Source organism: Lissotriton vulgaris, chromosome 2_1 (genome assembly GCF_964263255.1).
Source record: "Lissotriton vulgaris chromosome 2_1, aLisVul1.2, whole genome shotgun sequence".
NCBI classification, from domain to species: domain Eukaryota; kingdom Metazoa; phylum Chordata; class Amphibia; order Caudata; family Salamandridae; genus Lissotriton; species Lissotriton vulgaris.
In genome coordinates this window covers 800,624,936-800,643,610 of record NC_141687.1, presented here as the reverse complement: position 1 = coordinate 800,643,610, position 18,675 = coordinate 800,624,936, and positions in this window count along the sequence as shown.

Here is an 18,675-nt window from a genome sequence, read left to right as displayed (position 1 = left end):
AGGCCATAAATGCCCAACTTTCCGATTTCGTTGAAGCGAACCACATCCTGGAACTCTCCCAATCGGGCTCCCAAAGCAACCACAGCACTGAAACAGCCATCCTCGCCGCCACAGATGACATCCGCACCCTACTCGACTGAGGTAAAACTGCAGCCCTCATCCTCCTGGACCTCTCGGCTGCCTTTGACACAGTCTCCCACTGCACCCTATGCACAAGACTCCACAATGCCAGCATCTGGAACAAAGCCCTGGAATGGATACGCTCAGGTCGAACACAGAGAGTCAGACTACCTCCGTTCCACTCTGAACCGCCAGAGATCAGCTGCTGAGAGCCTCAAGGCTCCTCCCTGAGCCCCACTCCCTTCAACATCTATGTGGCCCTGCTCACAGCCATCGTCAGGAACCACAGCCTCAACATTGCCTCCACATCGCCTCCTATGCTGACGAGGCCCAGCTGATCCTTTCCCTCACCAACAAACCCACAGTCGCCAAGTCGCCAAGAACAACTTCCACAATGGGATGAAGGCTGTTGCTACCTGGATGAAGGACAGCTGCCTCAAGCTCAACTCCGAGAAGACCGAAGTCCTCATCCTGGGCTCCACCCCCTCCACCTGGGACAACTCCTGTGGCCCCCAGATCTTGGATCCCCCACACCCACAGACCAAGCACGAAACCTTGGAATCATCCAGGACTCCACGCTCACTATGAACCGCCAGATCAACGTTGTCTCATCATCCTGCTTCCACACGCTACGCCTGCTCCGAAAGATCTTCAAGTGGAACCCACTAAGTTTAGAAAGACAGTCACCCATGCATTCATCAGCAGCAGACTCGACTACGGCAATGCACTCTATGCTGACATCACCCAAAAACTCCTCAAGAAACTGCAGAACATTCAGAATGCCTCCGCCAGACTCTTCCTCAATATCCCCCTGCTGCAGCCACATCACCTGCCACCTGAAAGACCACCACTGAGTCCCAGTCAACAAAAGATTCACCTTCAAGCTCCTCGCAAATGCCTTCAATGCCCTACATGGTGTGGGACCTGCATACCTTAAATACCGCCTCTCATTCCACTCACCTGCCAGAGGTTTCTGCTCGGTCCATCTGGCCTTGGCCACTGTCCCGCGTATCTGCAAGACGATGGCTGGAGGAAGGTCCTTCTCCCACCTCACAGCTAAGACCTGGAACACCCTGCTTCTCCATCTCAGGCAATCACTGTCACTGCCTCAATTTAGGAAGGACCTCAAGACCTGGCTGTTCGACTGTGCCACATTGCCTTTGGCGGATCAGCAGCCCCCCCTCCCCCCCAGCACTTTGAGATGCTTACAGGTGAGTAGTCACACTTTACAAGTCACCTGATTGATACTACACTTACCATGATTAGAGTGTGGGTCCCTAATTGGACAGGGTGCATACCTCTGCCAACTAGAAACCCCATTTCTAACAAAAATCTAGCAGGTGATAATCATCTGGGTGCATTAGGAGAAGTCTAAATGCAGATTCAACTGCAGTTTTTGCCAACAGGGCCCCTGAACCTAACCTTCTTAACCTTACCAAGGATTTGTCGGCAGAGGAATACCTCACTGAACAAGCTTGAGGGTCTATTGCATCATTGACTGATGCTCATTTTGGGACTGAGAGGTTAAGAATCAGTCTGTACCGGCCCGGTAACTTCTTGGGACCTACTCCAACTGGTGAGCATACAAATGCATAAAAGGATGGGGTTGGAAAGGGGTCTGTGATTCTTTCAAGTGAGCTCTACTTATGGAGCTTCTCTGCTACCACCTTTGCATGAGTGCACACTGACATTTCGTTGTCAAAGTGGGTAATGGGTACAAAATCCGGAGCTGGGATTTCCGGGGCTGGGATTCTGAATCCATAGGAAAAATCTAAATACAACAGTTGTGCTTCAAGTCTATTAGAGTAATTGTTCAGCTAGGGCAACTGCTTATACACTTGAACTAGGGTGCTCAAAACCTGGCTAGTATGAGGATTTAACTGGGTAAGCAAGGCCACAAAAGCAACAGACTTGTTTAAATTTTCATGACCCTGCTAGGCAATTGTACACTTTCCTGTTGAAAGACTTGCAGGCTCCTTTTTTCCCCCAGTGGAATGTTACAAATGAAAAGGTTGTGATGTGGGTCTTATTGAGATTCTTTAGCCATACGTTCCTGCCAGTCCGATTCCACACAATTTCAGGATCTTTTACTTTGGCTCACCTGAAATCGCTGTCATAGTTCAGCCAGGCAATACCCCAGTAAATACGATGAGCCTTAAGAATCTTGTTTGAATAAAAAATCATGGACATTGCTAATTCCGGGTTCTTCTCAAGAATAAGTCATGTAAACATTAAAACAAGATAGCCAATTAGCAATGTTCTCATCAACCTTAGGTCTCCTGTCCTTAGAGGACTCTTTCCCATCTTTCTCCCTTCCTTCCTATTCCCTTCTTTTCACACATATAAGTAAAAGCACATTCACAAAGTCACCCTTCCAAATAATCTCTTTGACCTCCACTGGAACATGCAAAGTCTGCTTACACAGCTTAGATAATATGGTCTCCTGCCCACCAATGCCTTTTACAGCAGCAACCCCACCCTTGGCGGTCACTATCTACTCGTTTTTACTGGAGTAGCTGTGTTGGAGGGCCCATATGTCCAGAAGCCTTGTTCTCTTCACCTTTTCTCTGGGACTCTTCTTTCTCTTTCACATGATCGGCTGCAATGCCCTTGGCTTGTTTCTTCAGATCTTAATAGTGGATAAGACCGGGTTTGCTGGGGCCTATAAGTTATGGAAGAGCTAGGAGTGAATTTATCTGCACTGGTTGCTAACCAGGAGTGTAATTGAGTGACTGAGGTTAACAACGCTGAAGTGTTGTCTGGAGAATTCTCATTGCTGTCTGGGAGTGATGAGTCTGGCTGGGACAATGAGGGTGCAACTGTTCCCTGACTGTCGTTAGAGATTGGAGGCTCCTCTCCCACTGACTGACTCAGATCCACAGGCCTTTCTTATGGGACCAAGGCGAGGTCCATCAAAGACTGTCTAATCTCACCTAAGGTAAGAGGACCTCTTCGGAATCACCTACTCTGGGGTAGTAATGGGGACAGCCGCAAGTGCTGATGGGCCTTCACTGGGGACCTGCTGCAAGCATGAGACTTCACTAGGAGAAGAAATCTACCGGAAAGAGACTACATGGCCTCTGGCATCCAAGTGAGAGCTAATTACTGAGAAGGTCCCTGCCTAGAATGCTAACTACCTTGATCTACGGCTCTGGCTCTGAAGCAGATGTATATCTGGTGGATCCAAACTCATTCACCAATTGAGCCAGTGCCAGTTTAAGCAATTGTGCTAGCTCAGGGTGCCATCCTTTACATTTCCCCAAATGATCATTACACACAGGCATCATGCCCCATCAGTGAGTTGATCAATGAATCAAAGAGATCAAGGCAAAGGTAAATATGATTGCATTAAAAAACAAGAGAATCTACATCAAACAGCACAGGTACAGATATTCCCTAAACAGCTCCTTAGGGAAAGTGCCCTCTTAACACCACAGTGTAGCTGGCCCTCTCTCCAGTTAATTAGGAGGCTCACACAACCAACCACCATAGTGCCCACAGGTCAGGATACACATCCCAGGAAGGGTTGGGACCTCAAGAGAGGAGGTATTGCATTATGGGCATTAAAATACAAAATGCTGCAGGAGACACTAGGATATGAACTGAGGACCTCTCAGTCTGCAGTTAAATTCTCTTAATGAGCCATAACTTGGGGCCACAAAATGAAAATCAGTGAAACAATTACTCTGTTGGGTCCAAGGGCACTAATCTTGGCAAAAAAGAGGGAAGAGGGGATATGTGATGGCACTAATGCTGGCCAGCTGCGCCTTTGATTGGATGATCTGCAACAGTTGATGCCAAGGCCGTACTATGGTGTCCAAATTACTAAATTGAGTCTGGGAGCAGTCACAGTCTACAATGAAGTACTCCGTTAGGCGGCTGCTGCCCCCTCCCCCCCTCATCGCAAGGGCCAAGTAAAAGGAGGAAGCCTAGTAGGGTAAGGCCTAAATAGCTGCCACAACATCACACACTTGCCCTTCGGTGTCCTGTTCCCCACTCCGCAACTTTGCGGTGGGGAACAGGAAATGAGACCCAAGCCAATTCCAGGTATCCGCTGTCTTTGACCAAGGAGTTACAAGAGCAGGGGGAATGGGGATTGTTGCGTTGAGAAAAATGACTGCCACAGATGCAGGTTTGTATATTGATGAATGCAGTTCCGAGTGAAGAGCCCATGACCACACCTCCGCAGGCCTCGATGCTACTGCTGAAACGGTAACTGGTCTGAGCAGAACACCCAGGATAGGAGAAGCGGAGCATAGAATACTTTTGAACAAATACATTCGGTGTCCCGTGCAGAAACACAGGACAATAACAAGTTGTCCTTGGCAGGCGCGCAACACCCATTGAACTCACCGGGCTTCAGCCCCCCCCCGTCGTGTGTGACAGCCCGGGATGAGACAGATCCCGGGTACACACAGAGCCGCACCCGAACGTTTCACAGGTCTTTAAAAGACCATTGAATGTTAATTAGGCCTTGCAGTTGTTTCACCCCCTTCTAAGAGCCCCTGCAGCTCCACTCTGCCTACTGATTAAAGGTTAAGCCCCCCGAATTTTTTTCTTAGACCCCCCCCCTGAAATTCGCCTCTAGTTGCGCCTCTGGTCCTTGGTATGAAAAAAGACAACTTGTACAACGCAACATCATCCTTCCCTTTTCAAACACTTAAAGATGAAACACATAAAATAGAAAAAAAATTATAAAAGAATATACAGAAAAGAAAAAGGGTAAAGAATGACATCAAATAATAGTCTTTGAATTTTAAAGGAAATGAAACATTTCGAACATCTATGAAGACAGCCCTTTTAATTGAAGGCCTTGACTCTCTATTAGAAGTATATAAACTTTTCAAACTTGAAATAGAAAGATCACTTTCATAATTGAGAGACATATGAGATTAGCTATCATCAAACCCAAAAGGTACATCACTGGAAGAACTAGCACCTCCAATATCAGAGAAGGCACCAAGAGCAGACTGGGGAGCACTTTCCTCCTGAGGAACATCTCAGTAGGAACTTCCCACACCACTCTCAGTAAAAATAATACCTTTATTTTTTACAGCTGTAATTATTTAAGCTTGGTCCTGAGTGACTTTTACGAGACTCCTCCTGCTCTACCCCCCTCTCCCTTCCAAAAGAATAGCACCTTTGCATACTTTGACCACCTTGGTGGGTAGTGTACATTTTGACTCTCCTTACCTTACCTTATTAGGTTTTTTAATGAGAACCCAGTCTACAACTAAGTATTCAACTTCCTTGGAAATATTTTTATCATCAAAATATTAAGTAACTGCTTCCTGTTTCTTAGACACTTTGTTCCACATGTGCCCAGAATTAGCTTTTACTATAGTGTCCTGAGAAAAACTCTTCGACCCACATGGGGTACAATCTGCACCTGGGTTGTCTGTTACCTAACAGTTTGAATGAAGATACACCAGTTGTACTGTGCGTTGTAGTGTGATAACTCCCAACTTTCTCTCTAAGAATTTTCTCAAACTGCAGACCAGAATATAAAGCAGTCTCTACACCGTCATTCAAGATTTTGATACATTCTACCAAGCCATTAGAGGTTGGAGAGTACATAGTCACTTGCAAATGTTTAATGCCAAAATTCTTAATAAATTGTGTCATTTGATGAGACTTGAACTGAGTACCATTATTAGTCACAAGATGATTTAGTGGCCCCTCAACCTCAAAACGTTGGTTAAGGAAGGTAATAACAAATGTGGTGTAAGGTGTCAATACAGAACTGAAATAAATTAATTTGGAAAAATAGTCCACAAGGAATGTCAAATATTTCTTATTGCTTGGAAGTCGTTCAAAGAGGCCAGCGAAATCAAATGCAACTTTATGCCAAGGTGCATTAGTTAGGGGAACCATGTGTAAATTAGATTCAGAAGTGTTCCAATTTTTATTGGAAACCAAGCATGTGCTACAACCTGACACCCTTCTATTCACTTGTGCATCAGGTCTGTGCCACCAATAATATTGCTTCAATTTTCGGATGGTAGCTGTAATTCCTTAGTGACCCTAATCATGAAACAACAACTCTTTGTTGGCTGTACCAACAACTCATGACGTAGCAAAAATCCCTCAATTACAGATAATTCATCTGAAGCATGTACATATATTTTGGGCCCTGTGTCTAGATTCCTTTGCTGAGGCCACCCGGACTTGACATGTTTAATAACTTGTTTAAGAATAAGGTTGTCTTTGAGAGCGTCTAAGCACACCTCTTTACAAATGGGCCTCATTAGGATCGCGGACGGACTTGCGTCCGTCCGCGACCCCAGAGCAGGAGGGAACCTCCGCATGGCATGCGGAGTGCCCTCCTGTGCAATTAGGATGTGACCGCCACTCTTGCAGTCACATCCTCTATTTTTAACATTGCGGCGGGTGGCTTCCGCCGGCCCCGAGGATGCGGAAAAACCACCATCATAATGACCCCCTTAATCTTGCTTTTCTGCAAAGTCTCCAATGAGGGTGACAACACACTCCTCCTCCTCTTCAGATTAATTCAAATTATCATCACAAATAGACATCCTGGAGAGGCAGTCAGCTCTGACATTTTTACCACTGGGTAAATAGTTTATCGCAAAGTTGTATTCTTGTAACTTCAATAATATACAAACTAACCTGGTAGATTCCTTAACAATACCGTTACCATTAAGTAGATATATAAGGGGTTTGTGGTCTGTGAAAACTTGAAATTGAGTGCCCTATAAAAATGTCTCAAACTTTTCAATCACCCATGCACATGCTAGAACTTCCTTTTCAATTGTGCTGTATGTAAGCTCAGCCGAACGTAATAACCGTGAGGCAAATGCAATTGTGTGTTCCTTCTTATCCACACATTGTGACAGAATAGCACCTCTTCTCGACTGACTGGCATTGACCGTCAGAAAACATGGTTTCCCAGCTGAGAATACCGATAAAATGGGTGCCGGAATAATGAGATCATTGATCTTACAGAAGGCTTCATTTGATGCATTAGATCAGGGTTGACTCCTCCAATATGGTGAAGGAGTGTTGCCCCACTGCTTTCCTACAGCACGAGAAAGCCAAAACATAAAATGGTAATACCTAAAAGTTATTACCAGTTTATGTTTGCTTTGCACAATGCGGGTGGGCTGGGATGCTCTTCTCTTTGAGCAGTGCAGGGGAGGAGTGGCTTGCCCACTCCTGAGTACACATACACTGTTAGGTCAGCCCTTCTCGGGCCACCCAAACCAGTCATGCGCACTCTGCTCTTCTCCATGCAGGCTAAATTTTAGCCTGCATGGAGAACATAGCCACCCCATTAGATCCTGGCTGGGCGGCGTCCCGACCAATCACGATACTGCTTGCAGCATTGTGATTGGCTTAGGGGAGGGAGCCTGGCTGCCTGCTTCCTGTCCCTGTCGGAGACAGGAGAGCAGGAGCCGAGAAGACGTGGGACCCAGCGGAAAGGTAAGTTTATTTTAATTATAATTTTATTTTATTTCCCCGAGAAACCCCGATGAAACCCTGCTCCTGCGACCCCTCTTGCCCGCCCTCCCACCTGCGAGCAATGCCGGCCGCTACTGCATTAGACCATTCAATAGCTTGATCTTTTCTCAAAAGATCCCACAGAGTTCGTACTACCAAAGCATAACCATGTGTAAATCGTGAGTAATATGCGCACAAACCTAAAAATTTGTGGTATCTCTTTGTTGCATGGTGCTGTTGAGTCTTGAATGGCACAAACACAAGACAGTTTCAGTTTAATGCCCTGATCAGAGTTGCAGTGACCAAGATAATCCAGCTGATTAACCAAATGCACACTTTTCCTTTCTGAGGGTGATGCCTATGTTCTCAAAAACGAAGTACCCTTACAAAATTTTATTGTGTTCTCTGGCACACTCAGCAAAAACAAGTACATTGTCTTGGAACGCCTTCACACCCTGGATGCCTTCCAACAAACTATCCATAAACTTTTGAAATGCACTTGCGGCTGAGGCTAGACCGAAAGGCAGAGGCACGAACTTAATTGTTCCAAAAGATGTAATAAACAGGGTAAGGTCCTGGCTTTCAACAGCAAGTGGTGTAAAATGATAGGCAGATATGAGGTCGAGCAATGAAAAACAACTGTCCCCCACCCTCTAGATTGGCTAAAAGATCCTGTACTCTGGGTAACATGTGGCAGTCGATGATAATGTTTTTGTTGAGTGTGCGTTAGTCAACACATAGACAAATCTGACCTGTCTTTTTCTTCAAGATAACAACCAGACTGACCCATTCTGATGAGTCAGTTGGTTGAATAATTCCTTCACTGCATAGTTTATCAAGGAGTTTTTTGAGAACCCTCCTGACTTTCAGTACCACAGGTATGGCACCTACTTTGAGCTTGATTAGATGCTCAAACTTGGAAATGTTTCCTATTTTATCAGAAAAAATATTTTGAAAGTTGCTAAAGTCATTATCCACATTCACATCATTAAAACGTTCAATAAATGAGTTAGAATGGTCAGCTAACACAATGGGGTTTTCTGCACCAGGAATTAACATGATCCCAAGTCTGACCAAATCCTGCCATACTATGATGTTCCTGCTTTTAATTGCAAAATAAATATTTGTGGTGACTTGCCTCCCTAAACAAGACAGGGTATCTATGAAGTACCCTAACATGTCAATGTCACCAAAGGCTTTATGGTAAATATCAGTTTTCTCCAGGGATTTTGTACCCCATTTCTCCTTTGAGAAAACTTCCGAAATAATGGCCATTGGAGCACCAGAGTCTGCCATCATATCTATAGGCACTTGTGCCACTATGGCCGTACACCAGTGTTATTTCACTTCAGCTTGAGAAATGTTTCAGAAGAAATAGTTAAAACCACTTTTGAAAAGTCCTGTGAACATGAAACAGTCTCAACATCCACAGTACTTATTTTCATGGTATTTCTGGAACTTGTGCCCACCGTCTCTGGCATCTTCGTGGTTCTATAGGTAAGCCATATTGGGATAATTACTCAGGAGTGACACTTCGGTTCCTTTGCACGTTTCTACAATATCTCTGTGACCAGGTTTCATTTTTTATTATTTACAGCGCAGTCCTTGTATCATCTTAGTAAGAACATAACTACTTTCTCATCCATGGTGAGATTATTTAATATAGCTATTTCTTAAACACCTATTTAACTCAGAGGTCTTTTTGGGGCAAGTTTCATGTATTTGACACATTGGCTATATACAGATGGCACCCTGATTAACCTTTTGCTCGCACTTCAATTTGAATTGTTTTGTAAAAAAAATTCAAGGTCACTAAGAACTCACATTAACACCACATAGGTGCATCCACCATCTCCTCTCAAAGGGTTATCTTTACCTATACTCTCCTCCATTACTTTTCTACTTACATCTACCTTACATCTACCTGTTACTTACATCTGTTATTTACCTGTAGGTACTTACATCTACCTGTTGAGTGTATATTCTCCACCTTTTCAATATACACTATAAGTAATTATTAACATTTATTGTAGGTTTTTCCCCTGAAGAAGGGACTCCACTGTCCCGAAATGCATCGGGCTCCATATTAAATTTGGATGAAGAATATGATTATTGAGAAAATGTTTTCCTCATATTGTATTAGAATTGAATTTGTGATTTCCTATTCAGAATGATCATTGTATATCGTCATGAAACAAAAATGTGAATTGTTTAAAGCCTATAGATGTCTGCACTACGTTTTTGTGAATTTACAACAGAACATAAAAATTACAGATAACACCAACTGAGGTTATTCAATATTTTTTCAAAACATAGGGGTTTAGGTACATAAAGCCATTGAAGGGTGCATGGTACCGGTAGGTTTTCCTGCTGTTTTTTCCTGATCTAGTTAGGCATCCGTATTGACAGCGGAAGCAGTACCATAGCACCTTTAAATGGAGCTAGTCAAAAATTGGTTGCTTGAGAATTATAAAAAGGTGTGCACCTTCAAACTACATATTTCCTTGTAGACATTCCATCCTTCTTGTACTCCTGCTGGTGCATTTACCTGTGGCAGGTTATTAAAAATGTGTCGCCCAAGGCCCAACACTGGGAGTCTCGAAAGCTTTCTCGATACAGGGAGGGAACACACCGGTGAAGCCTCTTACCCCTAATTTGAACTACGGGTATTTACTTGTTTGGGTGACAGGTACTCTGTAAAGTTTTTTCAATGGGTAGTTTAAGGCCCAGAGCGGAGAGGAGTAGGGTGGGTGGTAGTTGGGTAGGAGCAGAGGGGTTGTTGTTTGTTTTCATTATGTCGACTGAACTTTACTGCAAACAAGAGAAAATAAACACCCAACCTATACTTATGATGGGCACAAATCGAGACAGGAATTTTAGGCTCCAGAGTTGGAATGTACATGGTCTGGGGGATAAATTGAAACGCTGCATAGTCCAACATCAAATCAAACGACATTCCCCTGAAGTCATGCTCCTACTGGAGTCACACTTGGTCGGCAATTCCTGTAAAGCATTAACTAGATGGGGCTATAGACTCGTGGCGCATTCTGGGTTCACTACTGGCTCCAGAGGGGTGGGCATTATGATAAAAAGCTCCTTCCTGCTCTCCATACATCAAACGCGAGTGGATGACATGGGCAGATATGCAGCGATCTCGGGGCAATGGGAAGGGTTAACTCTTAATCTAGTGACTGTATATGCCCCGCCTGGTCTTCAGAGTCCCACACTCAAAGACTTGTGCTCCCTGTTGCTATCACTCCTAGAGGGCCGCCTTGTAGTGGGGGGGATTTTAACTCAGTGGTATCGGGCCTCCTTGACCGACACCCACCGCGAGACACAAGTTCCTCCTTCAGATGGTTCCTGGACTTTTTAGATGCCATGGGTCTCGTTGACGTGTGGTGAACGTACCACCCAGACACCATCCAACACACCTTCTATTCTGGCGCTCACAAAAGTCTCTCCCATATCGATTACCTCTTGATCCCAGCAACCCAAATCACTAAGATTCAAGAAACTAGACCCATGGCTAGAGGCATATTAGACCATTCTCCTATCTGGGCTCATCTGGCCCTGAGGGAGAGTTGCACCTATCAGCCCCAGGTACTTTCATAACCCTTTGGTCCGTAGGGCACTCAAACAGAATATTGATAAATATTTCCTAGATAACATAGGCTTTGTCCGCTCCCCCCAAACTATTTGGGAAGCATTTAAAACAGTTGTGAGGGGGCAAGCACTTTCCCTGATTGCCGGGACACGAAAGGAAAAGCTGAAAGACCTGATACAAGTAGAAAACGAAATTCTCCGACTGGATAAGGCAAATGAGGAGGAAATTACACAAGAGGCCCTCCATACCCTGCAACTCAAACGAGATGATTATAAAAATATCACCACTGACATGGCCAAAAAGAAGGGGAGGGACAAAGCACATAGAATATATGAACTAGGAGATAAAGTGGGGAAACTGCTTGCCTGGCTAGACAAGAAGGAAATGGCGAACAGGCTAGTTCCAGAGCTGATAGACGACAGGGGGCTGAAAGTTACAGATCCACAAGCTATCAGGCATGAATTTGCTGACTACTATAGCTCAGTATACTGTTCAAGTTCCACCCTTGGAGGACTCCACGGAGCTCCTCAGAGATATTCAGCTGCCAAGTCTATCGGAGGAAGGAAGGGGCACATTGGACAGCGCCCTTACAGACGATGAATTGGCAACTGCGATCAGAGATCTTTGCTCTGGCAAGGCCATGGGTCCTAACGGCCTACCGATCGAACTGTACAATCTACAACCAGATCTGATCGCCCGCATCTATGGGCCATGTTCATGGAAAGTTGGGAAGTGGGGCTGCTACCGCCGGACCAACGAGTGGCCACATTGGTACCCATATGTAAGGAGGGTAAACCGAAGTCCAAATGCTCCTCATATAGGCCCATCTCACTGCTCAATGGGAGCCCAAAATCTTAGCCAAAGTACTGGCGAATCACCTGGCCCGAGTGATTTGCAAATTAGTGCACCCTGACCACTCGGCTTCATGCCCCATCGCAACACTGCGTTGAATCTAAGACGCTGCATGGAGTATTGGGCAGATTAGATACGTTTCAGGAGGCAGCGATACTGGTCTCTCTCAATGCAACAATGGCATTTGATATGCTAGAGTGGCAATATCTCTTTGCAGTGTTAAGTAAACTGGGATTTGGGCCTGACTTCATAGGATGGGTCTGGCTCCTCTACACAGAGCCACTAGCCCAAGTTGTGGTCAATAACAAGAAATCAGAGGTCTTCAAACTGGGACGTGGGACCCGCCAGCGATGTCCGCTGTTGCCCCTCTTTTTTGCCTTTGCCTTGGAACCATTGGCAGCGTGGATCCATTGGAACCCAGAAATAAGAGGATTCAGATGGGCAAAGGGGTGGGAAGACCACATCTCCCTCTATACGGATGATATCCTCCTTTACCTAGCCTCCCCAAAAAAATCCCTCCACATAGCTCTCAACATCTTCACAATCTTTGGCAGGTATTCCGGGTATAAGATCAATTGGAGTAAATCCCTGATGTATGTTCTCAAAGGAGACCCCCCACTCCTCCCCGCCCCGGGACTGCCCTCTACAGATGGTGGGGACGGGATACCGGTATCTGGGAATCTTTATTGCGGCGGAACCCAAAATCAGGTACGAGCACAACCTGCTTCCCCCACTGCAGAGACTTAGGCGAGAGGCAGCAATCTGGAGGATGCTTCCACTCTCACTCCTAGGGAGGACAGCTCTTTTTAAAAATGATGTCACTGCCACGTTTCCTCTATGCATTACAAAATGCCCCAGACCCTATCCCAGCGAAATACTTCCGGGAGGTAGAGAGCCTGCAGCGAGGCCTACTTTGGGGTGGGAGACCCTGTATTGACATACAGAAAGTAAGCCTGGGTTGGTATAATGTGGGCATTGCATTCCCTGACATTAAAAGATACTATTGGGCCGCACATGTGGTGGAGATTAACCACTGCACCTACCGCCAATATGATGATCCTGCTTATTGAATGGATAAATAGTTGTTAACAGGGGGTGCTTACAGCAGGGCCTTGTACTCCAGACCACACAGATTCCCATTAACAGGCCCTACTAAGCACGCAGTGCAGATCTGGCACACCGCTAACAAAAGTTTGGAATGGGATAGGAAGTTCACGTTGGCCACCCCTCTATGGGATACGGAACAACTGGGCACCCTGGGCACCACAAAGGGATTTGATAAGTGGGACCTAATTGGGATCTCGAAAATTGGGGAGCTCTGGGAGGGGGGAGAGGTGGTCTCTTTCTCTGTACTATACCAGAGCCACGAACTAGCTGACACAGAATATTTTTCATATCTACAAATGAGACACGCACTCCTATCGAATCTGGCCAGAGGTCCCTCACTTCCGGACTTTTCGCCACTAGAGTACAGGTTACTCGATGGCTATATGCCGGACAGAGCGATATCCTTGACTTACAAGAAGTTGATTATTAACACCTCAGAGCGCTGACACTTTTAAGGCTGTGCTGGGGGGGGATGGGCTTGACCTAGATGATGAGGACTTGCAAGAGGGAATCGTGTCCCCGCGAAAGGTGGCGATCTCTTCTAGGCTGCGTCTAGTTCCGTTGAAGGTCCTACATAGGATATATATCTCTGGTCCTACTCTTGTCAAAATGGGAAAAGTAGATGAGGGCAATTGTAAGCGAAAATGTGCCCTGTTGGGATCATTCATGCATATATTATGGGAATATGTACTTATACAGTCCTACTGGTTGAAGATACATGAATGCATGAGTGAGGCGCTCTGGTCACTATACAGCCAGAAGCTAGGAGATGCCTATTGAATGTCTGGGAACCCACCGACCTCACCAGTAAAGACGAGATCTGGGTCACACTGGGGCTAATGGTGGCAAAAAAAAATATCGCACAATTATGGGGAGCGGGAGATCATAGTGCTGCTCACCCCTATGGGGTGAGCTTTGTTAAATTACAGAGGCACATTTCAAAATAGACTGGCATTTAAAGTTAAAAGCCTGTTGTAAAAAACTGTAGAAAAAACAAAGTTTCTCTTCACAATAAATTATCCACTTGTGGATGTCTGGACACAGCCCAAGTTAAATAGTTGACATATAGTTTCATATAGGTATACATAGATGTAGATATTCAGAAAGCTCTGAGCCATTGATTTCTCTTCTCTTTGGTCGGTGGACCTTTTATTAATTGCTAGAGAGGTAGACGGGAGTTAGCATCACTTTCAATTATCATAAACACAAACAAGGGTAGTCATGCAATAAAACCAGGAATATTACATGAAGTTGAAGGGTTTTATTACAAACTCAGAAACAAACTGATGTAGGGGGGTCTCAGAAGCATATTATAAAAATATGGTATCCCAAGAATAAATCCGAATCTCCTGATGACATTCAGCCTAAACAATAAAAAGCACACCAAAAACACAGTGGCCGCTATTTAAAAGATGAGGAAGAGAATCTGAAGATTAAACTGCAAGATTCAATACTCCTGCCTAGCCATTAGTAGATCTAAAGAAATCTAACTTGTCATACTCTATACTAAAATAGGAAATACTGACTAATCTAGAGTAGGCAAGGAACAGACGTCAGCATTATGGAGTCTTGCGTAAAGTACTCCAGTCTACAGAATGCATAGCATGAAGCTACGCAGTGAGAGGAATAGCAAAAGAGTTCTGGGGTCTCTGGCCTCTAACTTACAATACAACACCTATTAACACATAAAGTATTCAAGGTAACCACTGTCATCATCTCCAGTACATTTCCATCTTCCTTGGTGGGAACTGGCAGCATTCAGCTTTTCTCCCAAAGCTTCAATTGGATACATTCGATCGACCTTGAGCATCCTTCTACACCATGAGAACTCATCTCCAACTTCGTTAGAGTGTCTTTTTCTTGCCAAAAGTTTCCTCCTATACCTTACTATCGCTACAAATAAACAATGCCTTTTCACTACCTAATGAAGCCTTGTCTCTGCACCTGCAGGGGAGAAAACATGCAAGCAAACAAATTCTCACATGAAAGTAAAAACATTGAAACTGAGAAACTTCAGGCCTCTAATAATGCTAAGTTAGCACAGAAGTTGAAGGGCACTTGACATTTGAATATAGGTGCACGCACATTCATAATTAGAACATATAATAAATATTATTTGGAATAAAATCATGATTACATAAAACTATGTTTTTAAAACATTCGTATAGCTATGAACAAGAACTGTATGTTCACGAGAAAGCTTCAACATTAGTATGCACCCATTAAATTATTGTATTCTGTTTCTATTATGGAGCATTTCAGTGATAGGATTGAAACTCCATTCTGTATAAAAATGTTAGACCGCACAAAATATAGGAAGTGTCATCTGCACAAATCAACGTAAGGATTGAGCCAAAATTAAGCTGCTTCAATAGATAGATACAATTCCCATTCAAATGTGTCATACACAGTGGGATTTTGTAACCTTGGTCACAAATGATTCTCTGAGACCAGTCCCATCTGCACATAGCTGTTATAGACGGTGGGTGTAGCATATAATCAAAACAAATACAAACATTCCCTGCAAAAAACTTTAAGGGTAACTTATGTTTTTTTTCTGCTCAGTACTCCATAATGCATGTTTAAACAATCTCAGTAATTCCCTTAAATAAATACCATCAAATGGGAGTTATGGGTATGAAATAAAACTGATACCACCAAAATTAGCAAATTGTAGCAAACTACAAAAATCATAACTCACCCTCCATAAAAACCATAATTTGTCCATCAAATAACAACACATATCCAAACAAATAAATGATATTGAGTCTTTTGTGACAGCTCCCATAACGCCAATGAGAAGGTGGCAGGTAATATCATGAGAAAAGCCACTGAAGTCATTTGTGAGTGAATACATTTACAACATAAAGGGACTCTAGTTAGAATTGAAAATAGCAGAAAACGTTTCTACTAAAAACAGACAAATAGGTTTAAATATGGTTCTTTAAAAAATGACCTGAGAAAAAGAATTTAGGAATAACAAGATCAACTATAGTCCTCATCTGTAAAATTCAGCAAAACAATTGAAAAACAAGAGCCATACTTTTTTAGCTTGTCCTCTGGTTTGGAGAACATGTTGCCTAATGCCAGAGCTGCCGAATTTGTAACTGGAGAACCAGGTTCTAGTCTCGATCGACTCAACACCCTGTGATTCTGGCCAAATCCCTTAATCTCTCCGTGCTCACAAAAAATGACTGTGTCCTTGTCGTATATGAACATGTGATTTGGAGAGACAGCTTGATGTGAAACAGGGTATTTTGCAGACTACTCCTGCCCCTTGGTAGGAGACCATGAAGAAAGTTCCTGTATCCTGTTGTGCTGCCTACAATTACATAATCTCACATTGGCTTTGCCTAGACTAATTCTTATGGAATATGCCACTTGAGTGAGAAGATACATGTTATATCTGTTTTCAATGAGGCTATTGCAAGGTGTTTGCATCATTTTTTCTACTTTTGCCGTGCATTTTTGTTCCTAATTTTTTATAGTTATAATATTGTACCAATTACATTATTTGTGCCAATACATTTTAAGATATTGCAATAAATGTGCTGTTCAGTAGAGCTGTGAATAATATAATGTTATGCTCTATGGATAGGGAACATCATTAAAATGTCTACACGTAATTTAAAATGAGGGTATGGCCTATCTATTTAAATTAATTCTGTGTTGTAATTTTGCTTTTCACATGGTCAATAAAGAATTTATAAGTAAACAAAAATGTAAAAGTTGGTTACTTTTAGAAGGTTTTCAGGTACTATTAGAGGATTCTATAATGACCTCAACCTTTTAGCTGGTGATTTTATTTGCAATCTCTTGCATTTACCTACATTCCCACATTACATGAGAAGTTACTTGAGGAAGATGTTGCGGGGTTATTTTGCCAATTAATGATCACTACAGCCAATGGTAATCCTCGGCCTCGAAGTCTAGATGAACAGCTGCTTGCATTACTGATCAGAAAATATTGCTAATTCAAGGGTTTCACTCGTGAATGAGTGAAAGCAGAGCTCAGTGATTATGGTGTGCTACTGAATTTTTAAGAACAGAATTACCGATTATTGAGAACAGTCTTAGCACTGGATTGCAATCTTGAGCCAACACTTTATAATGTATATATGCCGTATCTTCAGATCAGTTGGAAAAAGCGTGGCGCTTTCCTACAGAGATAAGGGTGGTAGACAAGTTAGAATGCTTATGTATACAGATGATCTTATTCTCCTCCACACCAGTCCATTTGGACTTCCCTAGTTGCTGCGTGAATTAGATAGATATAATACCAGCCATCATCAAATAGTAAACCTTTCTCAACTGAAGATAAGTTATTTTAGTCGCACTAATACATTTCTAATGGGATTTTACAGGGAGTGAAGTTGAGCAGACAATCAAAAATGTAGGAATAATTTGCTTGAACATTTGTACCGAATTTATCTTGGAAGCTACATTTTCAGAATCTAAAATTAGAGTGTCAGAGACAAGCAGGTAGCATTAGCAAATTTTGTGGTTTGGGTGGCGAGACTGCACATATTTTAGTTTAATTTCAGTTTACCTAGCCAAAATTGATTCATTATTCTTTTATGGCATGGCGACTTCCATGGGTACCTATAACAAGCGTTTGAACCTGACTGAAATGAACATGCTGGGATCAGTTTTTGTTTCTGAGTGCACCTCAAGCTGTAATCCGCTAAGAATTTGGTCAGGCAGCCATAGCCAAAGAGGCAGATTGCGTTTATACATGAAATACTTTTTAGACCTCCACATGGCTCAGCCTGCTGGCTAACTCACACATAAAATCCAATAAGGTATTAGTTAATTGAACATAAATCACACATACATACTATTTATTGGGATACATTTAAAATAAATATAATTCAAGATTATTAGGAGATTAAATTGTACAAGTATGTGTGGATGAGAATAGTAGGTGAAAAAATAATGTTGTACAATTATTGGTTGATAAGGAAAAGGCTCAATGAGTCAACACACTTTTCAAGTAATTTCGGGCTTGGGCTACATAATTTCTAATCCTCATATAACCTGTTTTCTTAGGCCTGGGATTAAGCAGGAGTTGCTGAGGTTTCATACGCATCATACTCCTTTCCGGGTCTCAGTTATGGACAGTATGTTAGCAGAACTATCCTTTCCAATATACAACAAATGCTTGGGCATCCCCTTGCTCATGACTGGGTTGTGTGGGTTGGGCTGGCTGCTCTTGACTTAATTGATTGGTTTTCCATCCTTTTCTTGTGATTGTCTCAGCCAGGAGCATTACAGTCTCATTTAGTTCTATTTGGATGAGTTTCATTCTTCCACTGCTGATCTGAGGGAACTCTTTGTTTTTATTTTGCATTAAGCACTACATGGGAGTTTGTGTGTTGCCTCCCTCTCTTGTTCCCTTACCTTACCCCTTGCATGCATTCTTTCTCCTCTTCTCTCCTCACTCTCTCCCTGATGTTAGTGCCTTCTTAAGGACTTTGGGGAGCGCTGGCAAAAAATAGTTTGCAAGCCCCTGTAAGGAACACATTTTTATT